Genomic DNA, 19323 nt, shown 5'->3' with positions numbered 1-19323 from the left:
GTAAATTTGTTCGAGATCAACAGATGATACTGATGAAATTAGGTAGAATCTTTACATTGAGATCAAGAGCTTAGCTGTTAATGAAGTCGTAATTATGAATAATTTTAATTTAAAAATATCGATTTGGAAATGCTAGAGTGAAACAAGGAGGGAGAAATATTTTGGAAACTGTTAAAGATGGATATGCTCACCTATTAGTTTGGAATCTTCAAGAAATAATGGTATTTTGGCCTCAGTGTTAACTTCAAATATAGAAATGATTGAGGAATATCTTGGTACAACTGATCATTGATCTACAAAGTTCAATGTCTCAAAGAATGAAGAATAAAGATAATTTGGTTAAAAATTAGACAAAATCAAATTTGGTGGAATGCAACAAGAATTACTTGTTGTGAGAAGGTCTACTGATTCCATTTCTGAGATACTGTATGAATATAGAAAATGTTTAATGACGATTCTTTAAATACTCAAGTTATTTGATAGTTACGAGATGTTCGGATTGTTAATTTTTTAAAATCTATTTTTACTGAACAAAATTTAAGCAGCATTCCACATCTTGAATATCTGATAAACGTAACAGATGGAAAGCAAGATAACTGCATTTATTCTGACTTGGTTAACAAAAAATGCCATGTGAGGGGCTGGTAGAAATTATATCTATAGGTTTGAGGTAGAAATTAGCAAATTGGATAGAAGAACGGCTGAATGAAAGAACTAAAAGTGATTTTATAGAGAAGTTTATTGAAACGATAGTTGTGTCACAAGTGAATAACTAACAAACGTGTCTTAGGATCTTTGTACTGTTTTGATTTACGTCAAAGATATAAATGAATAAATTGGAAAAAACACACTTAAATTCACAGATGATATGATGGTCTTGTGTTTTGCAAGCTGTTCAAAGTATGCTGCTGATTTCAAAAGGATTTAGATCATGTAGGGAATGAACCAAATACATGGTAGATGGTTTTCAGTTATAATAAATGTAAAACAAAGATTTTGTGGTTATGATAATTTGAATCAAACGTATGATTTAAACGAGATTAACATTAACAGTGTTTCATTATTTTCTGAAGCCGCCCAATTGATGTACTGTTGCTAGAATTTAGGCAAATATGATTTTACATTGACTTTACAGAAATATTCAATTATTATTAACCTTAGCAGTGTTCGATTAGTTTTAAAGCCGTCCACGCGATGTACTGTTGCTAGTAGTAAAGCAAACAAGATCTTACGTTGTATTAAGATAAATATTCAATTATTATTAATCATAGCAGTGTTCGATTAGTTTCTAAAGTCATCAATGTTATGCACAATTGCTGGTGATAAAGCAAACAAGATTTTAGGTTGTTAGTAGAGAAATATTCAATTATTATTAACCATAGAAGTGTTCCACTAGTTTCTAAAGGCGTCCTTGCAGTGCACTGTTGCGGTGGATTTTAGGTTGTATTTACAGAAATATTCAATGCAATGGTTAAAAGTTTATAATCTGTCATATAGGTCACTGATTAGTCCATATTTGGAATATGATGTTCAACTTTATTCTTCTACTTTTAAAATACATTGAATTGTTTGTAAGGTTTGACATAATAATTAATAGAATTCGTTGCATTCGAAAGTTGTATATGCACGAAATTTGAATGAGTTTAAGAGAAACGTTGACAACTATACGAATAATTAATGCTGACTTTATGATTTTTATATGATTTTAATATTCAATTTATTTTATAGGTGGTGTAGCCGAGATGCATAAAACGGTCACATGTTGACGTGAAAGGTTACAAAACAACTGTTATTATTTGAATCCTCCTATAAAATAATACAGGTTACTTTGTTTAAGGAAATTATTTCCCAAAAGGATTTGAAATGGAACACTAACGGTATATTAACATAACCCGTTCGTTATATTGAGTTTATTGTAAATTAATCGGATATAATACGATGCAACATGATGTAGGAAAAAAGATACAATTCAAAAATACGTTAATAGTAATTTGAAAAATTTAAATGATTGAGGAAATATTCTAAAAAAAAATTTAATAAAGAACGTACATAAAGATATGTACATTTAAAATGAACGTAGAAAAATTGAAGAAATAAAAAGGTTGTTTGTCCTTTATTTATATTACTGTTGAAGTTTCAACAATAAACAATATTTCCAAAATTTGTTTAAATCAAAATTTAAAATGCTATTTTTATCAATTTGCACACTTTAGAGACTCTTGAACACTTACAATATTCCATTACTATAATGAAAAACCATAACTCGAAGCATTTTGAAATAAAAATTATAGTGTAGGAGAGACACAATTTATAGATTGAAGTGGATTTATGTATGTACACGTTCGGCCCTCCCTGAACATGTACAGAATATAACGCAGTGAAGGTCCGTATATTGCGTTTTCTTCAAGCGGGTTTTATACCAGCAGTGGAGAAAGAGGTCATGTGAAGAAAGCTTCTTTCATCAGCTTTAAAAATAATTAAATAATTCTGGGTTGCACTCTACTCTTATCCTCGGCGGGACTCGAACCCGCAGTCTTCGGTTTAGGAGACCGACGCCTTATCCATTAGGCCACGAGGACGTGTTTAATTATTATCCCTTAATACACTGATGGTAATTCTCAATTGTATACGACATTCTTACATTTTATAATTTATGTTGCCTTTACTTTATAATTATAGAATATTGAACATGGAATATTAATCTTAGACAAAATATATTCTGTCATAAATTTGTTCCAGTTCACATTTCAGGAGCAGCTTGAACTATTATATGCAAGGAGCAGTTCAGCTGGCATTCACTTTCAGGATGTAGAAAGAGTACTATTAAGGCTAAAATTAATTAATGTTATAGTAATGACCCTATTCTGTTGAGCAACAGATTTCAACTTCTGTAGATGAGTAACAATTGGAGGGAAGAAGAAAGAAAACAAATGAGGGTCACAGTAGCGCGTGGATGATAAGACGGTGATAATGAAAGGTGACTCATTGACAAGACTTGTGGACAGAATAGTCTGAGGGGAAAATATAGAGACAAAATTTCATGTTATGGTACACAGGGGGAAGATATATAACAGACAATTTTTCTTGTAAATTACATAGCTACACGAGGGCTATCAGTGCTTTGGTAACGGAAACACCGTTTCTTCCAACATAAGACCGAAGACATTACGCTGTACAGATGGAGGACTATAACTGACAGAACAGAAGATATAACAAAGGGGACTTGGTGATATACAGGTATTGTGGTACATGTAAAACTAGTTACTTAGGTCATAGAACGTAATCAAAAGTAGAAAGGATTGTTGAAACCAAAAGAGGAAAAAGGCCACATTTTATTGTGTTGGTGATACTGTCCAGAAGTAACTGTTGGGATAAAGTCGTAAGTACGTCTCTAGGAATGAAAGCTGGGTTAAGAATAGTGGGTAAAATGAGTGAGTTTGCTGGTGTGTTTTATGGGATCAGTTCGGAGGAAGAAACGCGTTTTCAGGAATGAAATTTTACATTTAAAATGGACATGTGCTGCTATGTTTCATATCTCTGTTAACTCGGCTCAATGTGTTGTTTTAAAATACGGCTAAACAGTAGTGAGAGCAATGAAAAACTAAATGTGGAAACAATAAGAGGCCGACAAATGCTCAGCAAAGGAAATGAATATATAAGTAATTATAAGAATAAGCTTTATTGTTATTATTCATAGATTAGAAATATCAGAAATAAAATAGATGACTGTACAGTACGAGTGGGATTGGAGGGTTTTGATATAATAAGAACAACTGAAACACTGTTAACAACTGATGGTTTTGATGACAGAAGTTGCTTTGGAATATTGTGTTACAGGCTACTTAATACGGATAGAATTTAAAAGAGGAAATGTGAGTTACATCGTGTTAAAGAAGAAAATATCAAAGACGATAGGGATGACGTTGAATCCGTTTGGGTTTCAGCCATAAAGGGAAAAGTAAATTTGTTCGAGATCAACAGATGATACTGATGAAATTAGGTAGAATCTTTACATTGAGATCAAGAGCTTAGCTGTTAATGAAGTCGTAATTATGAATAATTTTAATTTAAAAATATCGATTTGGAAATGCTAGAGTGAAACAAGGAGGGAGAAATATTTTGGAAACTGTTAAAGATGGATATGCTCACCTATTAGTTTGGAATCTTCAAGAAATAATGGTATTTTGGCCTCAGTGTTAACTTCAAATATAGAAATGATTGAGGAATATCTTGGTACAACTGATCATTGATCTACAAAGTTCAATGTCTCAAAGAATGAAGAATAAAGATAATTTGGTTAAAAATTAGAAAAAATCAAATTTGGTGGAATGCAACAAGAATTACTTGTTGTGAGAAGGTCTACTGATTCCATTTCTGAGATACTGTATGAATATAGAAAATGTTTAATGACGATTCTTTAAATACTCAAGTTATTTGATAGTTACGAGATGTTCGGATTGTTAATTTTTTAAAATCTATTTTTACTGAACAAAATTTAAGCAGCATTCCACATCTTGAATATCTGATAAACGTAACAGATGGAAAGCAAGATAACTGCATTTATTCTGACTTGGTTAACAAAAAATGCCATGTGAGGGGCTGGTAGAAATTATATCTATAGGTTTGAGGTAGAAATTAGCAAATTGGATAGAAGAACGGCTGAATGAAAGAACTAAAAGTGATTTTATAGAGAAGTTTATTGAAACGATAGTTGTGTCACAAGTGAATAACTAACAAACGTGTCTTAGGATCTTTGTACTGTTTTGATTTACGTCAAAGATATAAATGAATAAATTGGAAAAAACACACTTAAATTCACAGATGATATGATGGTCTTGTGTTTTGCAAGCTGTTCAAAGTATGCTGCTGATTTCAAAAGGATTTAGATCATGTAGGGAATGAACCAAATACATGGTAGATGGTTTTCAGTTATAATAAATGTAAAACAAAGATTTTGTGGTTATGATAATTTGAATCAAACGTATGATTTAAACGAGATTAACATTAACAGTGTTTCATTATTTTCTGAAGCCGCCCAATTGATGTACTGTTGCTAGAATTTAGGCAAATATGATTTTACATTGACTTTACAGAAATATTCAATTATTATTAACCTTAGCAGTGTTCGATTAGTTTTAAAGCCGTCCACGCGATGTACTGTTGCTAGTAGTAAAGCAAACAAGATCTTACGTTGTATTAAGATAAATATTCAATTATTATTAATCATAGCAGTGTTCGATTAGTTTCTAAAGTCATCAATGTTATGCACAATTGCTGGTGATAAAGCAAACAAGATTTTAGGTTGTTAGTAGAGAAATATTCAATTATTATTAACCATAGAAGTGTTCCACTAGTTTCTAAAGGCGTCCTTGCAGTGCACTGTTGCGGTGGATTTTAGGTTGTATTTACAGAAATATTCAATGCAATGGTTAAAAGTTTATAATCTGTCATATAGGTCACTGATTAGTCCATATTTGGAATATGATGTTCAACTTTATTCTTCTACTTTTAAAATACATTGAATTGTTTGTAAGGTTTGACATAATAATTAATAGAATTCGTTGCATTCGAAAGTTGTATATGCACGAAATTTGAATGAGTTTAAGAGAAACGTTGACAACTATACGAATAATTAATGCTGACTTTATGATTTTTATATGATTTTAATATTCAATTTATTTTATAGGTGGTGTAGCCGAGATGCATAAAACGGTCACATGTTGACGTGAAAGGTTACAAAACAACTGTTATTATTTGAATCCTCCTATAAAATAATACAGGTTACTTTGTTTAAGGAAATTATTTCCCAAAAGGATTTGAAATGGAACACTAACGGTATATTAACATAACCCGTTCGTTATATTGAGTTTATTGTAAATTAATCGGATATAATACGATGCAACATGATGTAGGAAAAAAGATACAATTCAAAAATACGTTAATAGTAATTTGAAAAATTTAAATGATTGAGGAAATATTCTAAAAAAAAATTTAATAAAGAACGTACATAAAGATATGTACATTTAAAATGAACGTAGAAAAATTGAAGAAATAAAAAAGGTTGTTTGTCCTTTATTTATATTACTGTTGAAGTTTCAACAATAAACAATATTTCCAAAATTTGTTTAAATCAAAATTTAAAATGCTATTTTTATCAATTTGCACACTTTAGAGACTCTTGAACACTTACAATATTCCATTACTATAATGAAAAACCATAACTCGAAGCATTTTGAAATAAAAATTATAGTGTAGGAGAGACACAATTTATAGATTGAAGTGGATTTATGTATGTACACGTTCGGCCCTCCCTGAACATGTACAGAATATAACGCAGTGAAGGTCCGTATATTGCGTTTTCTTCAAGCGGGTTTTATACCAGCAGTGGAGAAAGAGGTCATGTGAAGAAAGCTTCTTTCATCAGCTTTAAAAATAATTAAATAATTCTGGGTTGCACTCTACTCTTATCCTCGGCGGGACTCGAACCCGCAGTCTTCGGTTTAGGAGACCGACGCCTTATCCATTAGGCCACGAGGACGTGTTTAATTATTATCCCTTAATACACTGATGGTAATTCTCAATTGTATACGACATTCTTACATTTTATAATTTATGTTGCCTTTACTTTATAATTATAGAATATTGAACATGGAATATTAATCTTAGACAAAATATATTCTGTCATAAATTTGTTCCAGTTCACATTTCAGGAGCAGCTTGAACTATTATATGCAAGGAGCAGTTCAGCTGGCATTCACTTTCAGGATGTAGAAAAAATACTATTAAGGCTAAAATTAATTAATGTTATAGTAATGACCCTATTCTGTTGAGCAACAGATTTCAACTTCTGTAGATGAGTAACAATTGGAGGGAAGAAGAAAGAAAACAAATGAGGGTCACAGTAGCGCGTGGATGATAAGACGGTGATAATGAAAGGTGACTCATTGACAAGACTTGTCGACAGAATAGTCTGAGGGGAAAATATAGAGACAAAATTTCATGTTATGGTACACAGGGGGAAGATATATAACAGACAATTTTTCTTGTAAATTACATAGCTACACGAGGGCTATCAGTGCTTTGGTAACGGAAACACCGTTTCTTCCAACATAAGACCGAAGACATTACGCTGTACAGATGGAGGACTATAACTGACAGAACAGAAGATATAACAAAGGGGACTTGGTGATATACAGGTATTGTGGTACATGTAAGACTAGTTACTTAGGTCATAGAACGTAATCAAAAAGTAGAAAGGATTGTTGAAACCAAAAGAGGAAAAAGGCCACATTTTTATTGTGTTGGTGATACTGTCCAGAAGTAACTGTTGGGATAAAGTCGTAAGTACGTCTCTAGGAATGAAAGCTGGGTTAAGAATAGTGGGTAAAAATGAGTGAGTTTGCTGGTGTGTTTTATGGGATCAGTTCGGAGGAAGAAACGCGTTTTCAGGAATGAAATTTTACATTTAAAATGGACATGTGCTGCTATGTTTCATATCTCTGTTAACTCGGCTCAATGTGTTGTTTTAAAATACGGCTAAACAGTAGTGAGAGCAATGAAAAACTAAATGTGGAAACAATAAGAGGCCGACAAATGCTCAGCAAAGGAAATGAATATATAAGTAATTATAAGAATAAGCTTTATTGTTATTATTCATAGATTAGAAATATAAGAAATAAAATAGATGACTGTACAGTACGAGTGGGATTGGAGGGTTTTGATATAATAAGAACAACTGAAACACTGCTAACAACTGATGGTTTTGATGACAGAAGTTGCTTTGGAATATTGTGTTACAGGCTACTTAATACGGATAGAATTTAAAAGAGGAAATGTGAGTTACATCGTGTTAAAGAAGAAAATATCAAAGACGATAGGGATGACGTTGAATCCGTTTGGGTTTCAGCCATAAAGGGAAAAGTAAATTTGTTCGAGATCAACAGATGATACTGATGAAATTAGGTAGAATCTTTACATTGAGATCAAGAGCTTAGCTGTTAATGAAGTCGTAATTATGAATAATTTTAATTTAAAAATATCGATTTGGAAATGCTAGAGTGAAACAAGGAGGGAGAAATATTTTGGAAACTGTTAAAGATGGATATGCTCACCTATTAGTTTGGAATCTTCAAGAAATAATGGTATTTTGGCCTCAGTGTTAACTTCAAATATAGAAATGATTGAGGAATATCTTGGTACAACTGATCATTGATCTACAAAGTTCAATGTCTCAAAGAATGAAGAATAAAGATAATTTGGTTAAAAATTAGAAAAAAATCAAATTTGGTGGAATGCAACAAGAATTACTTGTTGTGAGAAGGTCTACTGATTCCATTTCTGAGATACTGTATGAATATAGAAAATGTTTAATGACGATTCTTTAAATACTCAAGTTATTTGATAGTTACGAGATGTTCGGATTGTTAATTTTTTAAAATCTATTTTTACTGAACAAAATTTAAGCAGCATTCCACATCTTGAATATCTGATAAACGTAACAGATGGAAAGCAAGATAACTGCATTTATTCTGACTTGGTTAACAAAAAATGCCATGTGAGGGGCTGGTAGAAATTATATCTATAGGTTTGAGGTAGAAATTAGCAAATTGGATAGAAGAACGGCTGAATGAAAGAACTAAAAGTGATTTTATAGAGAAGTTTATTGAAACGATAGTTGTGTCACAAGTGAATAACTAACAAACGTGTCTTAGGATCTTTGTACTGTTTTGATTTACGTCAAAGATATAAATGAATAAATTGGAAAAAACACACTTAAATTCACAGATGATATGATGGTCTTGTGTTTTGCAAGCTGTTCAAAGTATGCTCTGATTTCAAAAGGATTTAGATCATGTAGGGAATGAACCAAATAAATGGTAGATGGTTTTCAGTTATAATAAATGTAAAACAAAGATTTTGTGGTTATGATAATTTGAATCAAACGTATGATTTAAACGAGATTAACATTAACAGTGTTTCATTATTTTCTGAAGCCGCCCAATTGATGTACTGTTGCTAGAATTTAGGCAAATATGATTTTACCTTGACTTTACAGAAATATTCAATTATTATTAACCTTAGCAGTGTTCGATTAGTTTTTAAAGCCGTCCACGCGATGTACTGTTGCTAGTAGTAAAGCAAACAAGATCTTACGTTGTATTAAGATAAATATTCAATTATTATTAATCATAGCAGTGTTCGATTAGTTTCTAAAGTCATCAATGTTATGCACAATTGCTGGTGATAAAGCAAACAAGATTTTAGGTTGTTAGTAGAGAAATATTCAATTATTATTAACCATAGAAGTGTTCCACTAGTTTCTAAAGGCGTCCTTGCAGTGCACTGTTGCGGTGGATTTTAGGTTGTATTTACAGAAATATTCAATGCAATGGTTAAAAGTTTATAATCTGTCATATAGGTCACTGATTAGTCCATATTTGGAATATGATGTTCAACTTTATTCTTCTACTTTTAAAAATACATTGAATTGTTTGTAAGGTTTGACATAATAATTAATAGAATTGGTTGCATTCGAAAGTTGTATATGCACGAAATTTGAATGAGTTTAAGAGAAACGTTGACAACTATACGAATAATTAATGCTGACTTTATGATTTTTATATGATTTTAATATTCAATTTATTTTATAGGTGGTGTAGCCGAGATGCATAAAACGGTCACATGTTGACGTGAAAGGTTACAAAAACAACTGTTATTATTTGAATCCTCCTATAAAATAATACAGGTTACTTTGTTTAAGGAAATTATTTCCCAAAAGGATTTGAAATGGAACACTAACGGTATATTAACATAACCCGTTCGTTATATTGAGTTTATTGTAAATTAATCGGATATAATACGATGCAACATGATGTAGGAAAAAAGATACAATTCAAAAATACGTTAATAGTAATTTGAAAAATTTAAATGATTGAGGAAATATTCTAAAAAAAATTTTTAATAAAGAACGTACATAAAGATATGTACATTTAAAATGAACGTAGAAAAATTGAAGAAATAAAAAAGGTTGTTTGTCCTTTATTTATATTACTGTTGAAGTTTCAACAATAAACAATATTTCCAAAAATTTGTTTAAATCAAAATTTAAAATGCTATTTTTATCAATTTGCACACTTTAGAGACTCTTGAACACTTACGATATTCCATTACTATAATGAAAAACCATAACTCGAAGCATTTTGAAATAAAAATTATAGTGTAGGAGAGACACAATTTATAGATTGAAGTGGATTTATGTATGTACACGTTCGGCCCTCCCTGAACATGTACAGAATATAACGCAGTGAAGGTCCGTATATTGCGTTTTCTTCAAGCGGGTTTTATACCAGCAGTGGAGAAAGAGGTCATGTGAAGAAAGCTTCTTTCATCAGCTTTAAAAATAATTAAATAATTCTGGGTTGCACTCTACTCTTATCCTCGGCGGGACTCGAACCCGCAGTCTTCGGTTTAGGAGACCGACGCCTTATCCATTAGGCCACGAGGACGTGTTTAATTATTATCCCTTAATACACTGATGGTAATTCTCAATTGTATACGACATTCTTACATTTTATAATTTATGTTGCCTTTACTTTATAATTATAGAATATTGAACATGGAATATTAATCTTAGACAAAATATATTCTGTCATGAATTTGTTCCAGTTCACATTTCAGGAGCAGCTTGAACTATTATATGCAAGGAGCAGTTCAGCTGGCATTCACTTTCAGGATGTAGAAAGAGTACTATTAAGGCTAAAATTAATTAATGTTATAGTAATGACCCTATTCTGTTGAGCAACAGATTTCAACTTCTGTAGATGAGTAACAATTGGAGGGAAGAAGAAAGAAAACAAATGAGGGTCACAGTAGCGCGTGGATGATAAGACGGTGATAATGAAAGGTGACTCATTGACAAGACTTGTGAACAGAATAGTCTGAGGGAAAATATAGAGACAAAATTTCATGTTATGGTACACAGGGGGAAGATATATAACAGACAATTTTTCTTGTAAATTACATAGCTACACGAGGGCTATCAGTGCTTTGGTTACGGAAACACCGCTTTTTCCAACATAACACCGAAGACATTACGCTGTACAGATGGAGGACTATAACTGACAGAACAGAAGATATAACAAAGGGGACTTGGTGATATACAGGTATTGTGGTACATGTAAGACTAGTTACTTAGGTCATAGAACGTAATCAAAAAGTAGAAAGGATTGTTGAAAGCAAAAGCCGAAAAAGGCCACATTTTTATTGTGTTGGTGATACTGTCCAGAAGTAACTGTTGGGATAAAGTCGTAAGTACGTCTCTAGGAATGAATGCTGGGTTAAGAATAGTGGGTAAAAATGAGTGAGTTTGCTGGTGTGTTTTATGGGATCAGTTCGGAGGAAGAAACGCGTTTTCAGGAATGAATTTTTTACATTTAAAATGGACATGTGCTGCTATGTTTCATATCTCTGTTAACTCGGCTCAAAGTGTTGTTTTAAAATAAGTCTAAACAGTAGTGAGAGCAATGAAAAACTCAATGTGGAAACATTAAGAGGCCGACAAATGTTCAGTAAAGGAAATGAAGATATAAGTAATTATAAGAATAAGCTTTATTGTTATTATTCATAGATTAGAAATATCAGAAATAAAATAGATGACTGTACAGTACGAGTGGGATTGGAGGGTTTTGATATAATAAGAACAACTGAAACACTGTTAACAACTGATGGTTTTGATGACAGAAGTTGCTTTGGAATATTGTGTTACAGGCTACTTAATACGGATAGAATTTAAAAGAGGAAATGTGGGTTACATCGTGTTAAAGGAGAAAATATCAAAGACGATAGGGATGACGTTGAATCCGTTTGGGTTTCAGCCATAAAGGGAAAAGTAAATTTGTTCGAGATCAACAGATGATACTGATGAAATTAGGAAGAATCTTTACATTGAGATCAAGAGCTTAGCTATTAATGAAGTGGTAATTATGATTAATTTTAATTTAAAAATATCGATTTGGAAATGCTAGAGTGAAACAAGGAGGGAGAAATATTTTGGAAACTGTTAAAGATGGATATGCTCACCTATTAGTAAGGAACCTACAAGAAATAATAGTATTTTGGCCTCAGTGTTAACTTCAAATATAGAAATGATTGGGGAATATCTTGGTACAACTGATCATTGATCTACAAAGTTCAATGTCTCAAAGAATGAAGAATAAAGATAATTTGGTTAAAAATTAGAAAAAATCAAATTTGGTTGAATGCAACAAGAATTACTTGTTGTGAGAAGGTCTACTGATTCCATTTCTGAGATACTGTATGAATATAGAAAATGTTTAATGATGATTCTTTAAATACTCAAGTTATTTGATAGTTACGAGATGTTCGGATTGTTAATTTTTTTTAAATCTATTTTTACTGAACAAAATTTAAGCAGCATTCCACATCTTGAATATCTGATAAATGTAACAGATGGAAAGCAAGATAACTGCATTTATTCTGACTTGGTTAACCAAAAATGCCATGTGAGGGTCTGGTAGAAATTATATCTATAGGTTTGAGGTAGAAATTAGCAAATTGGATAGAAGAACGGCTGGATGAAAGAACTAAAAGTGATTTTATAGAGAAGTTTATTGAAACGATAGTTGTGTCACAAGTGAATAACTAACAAACGTGTCTTAGGATCTTTGTACTGTTTTGATTTACGTCAAAGATATAAATGAATAAATTGGAAAAAACACACTTAAATTCACAGATGATATGATGGTCTTGTGTTTTGCAAGCTGTTCAAAGTATGATCTTATTTCAAAAGGATTTAGATCATGTAGGGAATGAACCAAATATATGATAGACGGTTTTCAGTTATAATAAGTGTAAAACAAAGTTTTTATGGTTATGATAATTTGAATCAAACGTATGATTTAAACGAGATTAACATTAACATTGTTTTATTATTTTCTGAAACCGCCCAATTGATGTACTGTTGCTAGGGTTGAGGAAAACATGATTTTATGTTGATTTTACAGAAATATTCAATTATTATCAACCTTAGCAGTGTTCGATTAGTTTTTAAAGCCGCCCAAGCGATGTACTGTTGCAAGTAGCAAGGCAAACAAGATCTTACGTTGTATTAAGATAAATATTCAATTATTATTCACCTTAGCAGTGTTCGATTAGTTTTTAAAGTCATCAAAGCTATGCAAAATTGCTGGTGATAAAGGAAACTAGATTTTAGGTTGTTAGTAGAGAAATATTCAATTATTATTAACCTTAGAAGTGTTCGACTAGTTTCTGAAGGCGTCCATGCAGTGCACTGTTGCGGTGGATTTTAGGTTGTATTTACAGAAATATTCAATGCAATGGTTAAAAATTTATACTCTGTGGTGTAAGTCACTGATTAGTTTGGTTTTTTGGAATTTCGCACAAAGCGACTCGAGGGCTATCTGTGCTAGCCGTCCCTAATTTAGCAGTGTAAGACATCACCACCTACCGCCAACTCTTTGGCTACTCTTTTACCAACGAATAATGGGATTGACCGTCACATTATAACGCCCCCACGGCTGGGAGGGCGAGCATGTTTGGCGCGACCCTCAGATTACGAAACACACGCCTTAACACTGATTAGTCCATATTTGGAATATTATGTTCAACTTTATCCTTCCACTTTTAAAAAGACATCGAATTGTTTGTAAGGTTTGAGATAATAATTAGTAGAATTGGTTGCATTCGGATTTTGTATATGCAAGAAATTTGAATGAGTTTAAGAGAAACGTTGACAACTATACGAATAATTAATGCTGACTTTATGATTTTTATATGATTTTAATATTCAATTTAGTTTACAGATGGAGCAGTCGAAATGTATAAAACGGTCACATGTTGACGTGAAAGGTTACAAAAACAACTGTTATTATTTGAATCCTCGTATAAAATAATACAGGTTGCTTTGTTTAAGGAAATTATTTCCCAAAGGGATTTGAAATGGAACACTAACGGTATATTAACATAACCCGTTCGTTATATTGAGTTTATTGTAAATTAATCGGATATAATACGATGCAACATGATGTCGGAAAAAAGATACAATTCAAAAATACGTTAATAGTAATTTAAATGATTGAACAAATATTCTAAAAAATTTTAATAAAGAACGTACATAAAGATATGTACATTTAAAATGAACGTAGAAAAATTCAAGAAATAAAAAAGGTTGTTTGTCCTTTATTTATATTACTGTTGAAGTTTGAACATCAAACAATATTTCTAAAAATTTGTTTAAATCACAATTTAAAATGGTATTTTTATCAAATTGCACACTTTACAGACTTTTGAACATTTACGATATGCCATTACTATAATGAAAAAACCATAACTCGAAGCATTTTGAAGTAAATATTAGAGTGTAGGAGAGACACACTTTATAGATTGAAGTGGATTTATTTACGGACACGTTTGTGTCTCTCTGAACATGTATAGAATATTACGCAGTGAAGTTTTGAATATACGCGTTTTCTTCAAGCGGGTTTTATATCAACAGTGGAGAAAGAGGTCATGTGAAAACAGCTTCTTTAATCATCTTTAAAAATAATAAAGTAATTTTGAATTATACTCCACTATAATTTTCGGCGGGACTCGACTCCGCAGTCTTTGGAGTTCGACGCCTTATCCATTAGGCCAAGAGGACGTGTTTTTGTATTGTCCCTTAATACACTGATGGTAATTATGAATTGTATACGACATTTTTACATTTCATAATTTATGTTGCCTTTACTGTTTTGAGTTAATAATTGTTGTCATTGCCGTATGTTATCCATTCAATTTGTAATTAATTGAGTGTCTCATCTCCTATTAAGAATGAGTATTACACAAATGTCTGGTCTCTGTTCTTTCAAACATAGTTATGTAAGTACATTTGTTAAGCAATATAAACTTTTGTATTTTAAGGGAAAGGGTAGGCAAAAGAAGAATATTACAGAATTGTTTACATTTTTAATGTAATCGTGTTTGACGTTGAATCCGTTTGGGTTTCAGCCATAAAGGGAAAAGTAAATTTGTTCGAGATCAACAGATGATACTGATGAAATTAGGTAGAATCTTTACATTGAGATCAAGAGCTTAGCTGTTAATGAAGTCGTAATTATGAATAATTTTAATTTAAAATATCGATTTGGAAATGCTAGAGTGAAACAAGGAGGGAGAAATATTTTGGAAACTGTTAAAGATGGATATGCTCACCTATTAGTTTGGAATCTTCAAGAAATAATGGTATTTTGGCCTCAGTGTTAACTTCAAATATAGAAATGATTGAGGAATATCTTGGTACAACTGATCATTGATCTACAAAGTTCAATGTCTCAAAGAATGAAGAATAAAGATAATTTGGTTAAAAATTAGAAAAAATCAAATTTGGTGGAATGCAACAAGAATTACTTGTTGTGAGAAGGTCTACTGATTCCATTTCTGAGATACTGTATGAATATAGAAAATGTTTAATGACGATTCTTTAAATACTCAAGTTATTTGATAGTTACGAGATGTTCGGATTGTTAATTTTTTAAAATCTATTTTACTGAACAAAATTTAAGCAGCATTCCACATCTTGAATATCTGATAAACGTAACAGATGGAAAGCAAGATAACTGCATTTATTCTGACTTGGTTAACAAAAATGCCATGTGAGGGGCTGGTAGAAATTATATCTATAGGTTTGAGGTAGAAATTAGCAAATTGGATAGAAGAACGGCTGAATGAAAGAACTAAAAGTGATTTTATAGAGAAGTTTATTGAAACGATAGTTGTGTCACAAGTGAATAACTAACAAACGTGTCTTAGGATCTTTGTACTGTTTTGATTTACGTCAAAGATATAAATGAATAAATTGGAAAAAACACTTAAATTCACAGATGATATGATGGTCTTGTGTTTTGCAAGCTGTTCAAAGTATGCTGCTGATTTCAAAAAGGATTTAGATCATGTAGGGAATGAACCAAATACATGGTAGATGGTTTTCAGTTATAATAAATGTAAAACAAAGATTTTGTGGTTATGATAATTTGAATCAAACGTATGATTTAAACGAGATTAACATTAACAGTGTTTCATTATTTTCTGAAGCCGCCCAATTGATGTACTGTTGCTAGAATTTAGGCAAATATGATTTTACATTGACTTTACAGAAATATTCAATTATTATTAACCTTAGCAGTGTTCGATTAGTTTTTAAAGCCGTCCACGCGATGTACTGTTGCTAGTAGTAAAGCAAACAAGATCTTACGTTGTATTAAGATAAATATTCAATTATTAATCATTAGCAGTGTTCGATTAGTTTCTAAAGTCATCAATGTTATGCACAATTGCTGGTGATAAAGCAAACAAGATTTTAGGTTGTTAGTAGAAATATTCAATTATTATTAACCATAGAAGTGTTCCACTAGTTTCTAAAGGCGTCCTTGCAGTGCACTGTTGCGGTGGATTTTAGGTTGTATTTACAGAAATATTCAATGCAATGGTTAAAGTTTATAATCTGTCATATAGGTCACTGATTAGTCCATATTTGGAATATGATGTTCAACTTTATTCTTCTACTTTTAAAATACATTGAATTGTTTGTAAGGTTTGACATAATAATTAATAGAATTCGTTGCATTCGAAAGTTGTATATGCACGAAATTTGAATGAGTTTAAGAGAAACGTTGACAACTATACGAATAATTAATGCTGACTTTATGATTTTATATGATTTTAATATTCAATTTATTTTATAGGTGGTGTAGCCGAGATGCATAAAACGGTCACATGTTGACGTGAAAGGTTACAAAACAACTGTTATTATTTGAATCCTCCTATAAAATAATACAGGTTACTTTGTTTAAGGAAATTATTTCCCAAAAGGATTTGAAATGGAACACTAACGGTATATTAACATAACCCGTTCGTTATATTGAGTTTATTGTAAATTAATCGGATATAATACGATGCAACATGATGTAGGAAAAAGATACAATTCAAAAATACGTTAATAGTAATTTGAAAAATTTAAATGATTGAGGAAATATTCTAAAAAAAATTTAATAAAGAACGTACATAAAGATATGTACATTTAAAATGAACGTAGAAAAATTGAAGAAATAAAAAAGGTTGTTTGTCCTTTATTTATATTACTGTTGAAGTTTCAACAATAAACAATATTTCCAAAAATTTGTTTAAATCAAAATTTAAAATGCTATTTTATCAATTTGCACACTTTAGAGACTCTTGAACACTTACGATATTCCATTACTATAATGAAAACCATAACTCGAAGCATTTTGAAATAAAATTATAGTGTAGGAGAGACACAATTTATAGATTGAAGTGGATTTATGTATGTACACGTTCGGCCCTCCCTGAACATGTACAGAATATAACGCAGTGAAGGTCCGTATATTGCGTTTTCTTCAAGCGGGTTTATACCAGCAGTGGAGAAAGAGGTCATGTGAAGAAAGCTTCTTTCATCAGCTTTAAAAATAATTAAATAATTCTGGGTTGCACTCTACTCTTATCCTCGGCGGGACTCGAACCCGCAGTCTTCGGTTAGAGACCGACGCCTTATCCATTAGGCCACGAGGACGTGTTTAATTATTATCCCTTAATACACTGATGGTAATTCTCAATTGTATACGACATTCTTACATTTTATAATTTATGCCTTTACTTTATAATTATAGAATATTGAACATGGAATATTAATCTTAGACAAAATATATTCTGTCATAAATTTGTTCCAGTTCACATTTCAGAAGCAGCGAACTATTATATGCAAGGAGCAGTTCAGCTGGCATTCACTTTCAGGATGTAGAAAGAGTACTATTAAGGCTAAAATTAATTAATGTTATAGTAATGACCCTATTCTGTTGAGCAACAGATTTCAACCTTCTGTAGATGAGTAACAATTGGAGGGAAGAAGAAAGAAAACAAATGAGGTCACAGTAGCGTGGATGGTAAGACGGTGATAATGAAAGGTGACTCATTGACAAGACTTGTGGGACAGAATAGTCTGAGGGAAAATATAGAGACAGAAAATTTCATGTTATGGTACACAGGGGAAGATATAACAGACAATTTTTTCTTGTAAATTACATAGCTACACGAGGGCTATCAGTGCTTTGGTAACGGAAACACCGTTTCTTCCAACATAAGACCGAAGACATTACGCTGTACAGATATGGAGGACGAAAACTGACAGAACAGAAGATATAACAAAAGGGGACTTGGTATGTTGCGGTATTGTGGTACATGTGACTAGTTACTTAGTCATGAACCAAAAAAGTGGTATTAATTGTTGAAACCAAAAGAAAAGGGCCATTACTATGGCTGGTAAGGTGATACTGTCCAGAAGTAACTGTTGGGATAAAGTCGTGTACGTCTCTAGGAACGGCTGCTGTTGGTGAAAGTGGGGGTTGCTGTTTACTGTGTTTTTGGGATCAGTTCTGGAAGAAAGTTGTTTTAGAATGAATTTTTACTTAAACTTCAAAGTGTACCATGTGCAACAACAACATTAATGTGTAACACTTCACTAAGTTTACCACGTATAACGACAACGCTAATGTGTAACACTTCACTAAGTTTACCACGTATAACGACAACGCTAATGTGTAACACTTCACTAAGTTTACCACGTATAACGACAACGCTAATGTGTAACACTTCACTAAGTTTACCACGTATAATGACAACGTTAATGTGTAACACTTCAGTAAGTTTACCACGTATAATGACAACGTTAATGTGTAACACTTCACTAAGTTTACCACGTATAACGACAACATTAATGTGTAACACTTCACTAAGTTTACCACGTATAACGACAACATTAATGTGTAACACTTCACTAAGTTTACCACGTATAACGACAACGCTAATGTGTAACACTTCACTAAGATACCACGTATAATGACAACGTTAATGTGTAACACTTCACTAAGTTTACCATGTGCAACAACAACATTAATGTGTAACACTTCACTAAGTTTACCACGTATAACGACAACATTAATGTGTAACACTTCACTAAGTTTACCACGTATAACGACAACATTAATGTGTAACACTTCACTAAGTTTACCACGTATAACGACAACATTAATGTGTAACACTTCACTAAGTTTACCACGTATAACGACAACGCTAATGTGTAACACTTCACTAAGATACCACGTATAATGACAACGTTAATGTGTAACACTTCACTAAGTTTACCATGTGCAACAACAACATTAATGTGTAACACTTCACTAAGTTTACCACATATAACGACAACGTTAATGTGTAACACTTCACTAAGTTTAC

At 31.8% G+C, this 19323-nt stretch overlaps 4 non-coding genes across 4 annotated transcripts; all 4 read right to left on the bottom strand.

Moving 5' to 3' along the window:
- Positions 1 to 2506: 2506 nt before the first annotated feature.
- TRNAR-CCU (transfer RNA arginine (anticodon CCU)) lies at positions 2507 to 2579 on the bottom strand. Its single transcript has one exon. It is a non-coding gene; the product is annotated as a tRNA-Arg (tRNA).
- Positions 2580 to 6465: 3886 nt separating this feature from the next.
- Positions 6466 to 6538, bottom strand: TRNAR-CCU (transfer RNA arginine (anticodon CCU)). Its single transcript has one exon. It is a non-coding gene; the product is annotated as a tRNA-Arg (tRNA).
- A 3894-nt stretch (positions 6539 to 10432) lies between these two features.
- TRNAR-CCU (transfer RNA arginine (anticodon CCU)) lies at positions 10433 to 10505 on the bottom strand. Its single transcript has one exon. It is a non-coding gene; the product is annotated as a tRNA-Arg (tRNA).
- A 7029-nt stretch (positions 10506 to 17534) lies between these two features.
- On the bottom strand, positions 17535 to 17605 carry TRNAR-UCU (transfer RNA arginine (anticodon UCU)). Its single transcript has one exon. It is a non-coding gene; the product is annotated as a tRNA-Arg (tRNA).
- Between the last annotated feature and the right edge of the window lie 1718 nt (positions 17606 to 19323).

The sequence above is a fragment of the Tachypleus tridentatus genome, chromosome 13 (genome assembly GCF_004210375.1).
Source record: "Tachypleus tridentatus isolate NWPU-2018 chromosome 13, ASM421037v1, whole genome shotgun sequence".
Taxonomy (NCBI): domain Eukaryota; kingdom Metazoa; phylum Arthropoda; class Merostomata; order Xiphosura; family Limulidae; genus Tachypleus; species Tachypleus tridentatus.
Note: the sequence above shows the minus strand (reverse complement) of the source record. Positions and strands in the feature narration are given on the sequence as shown.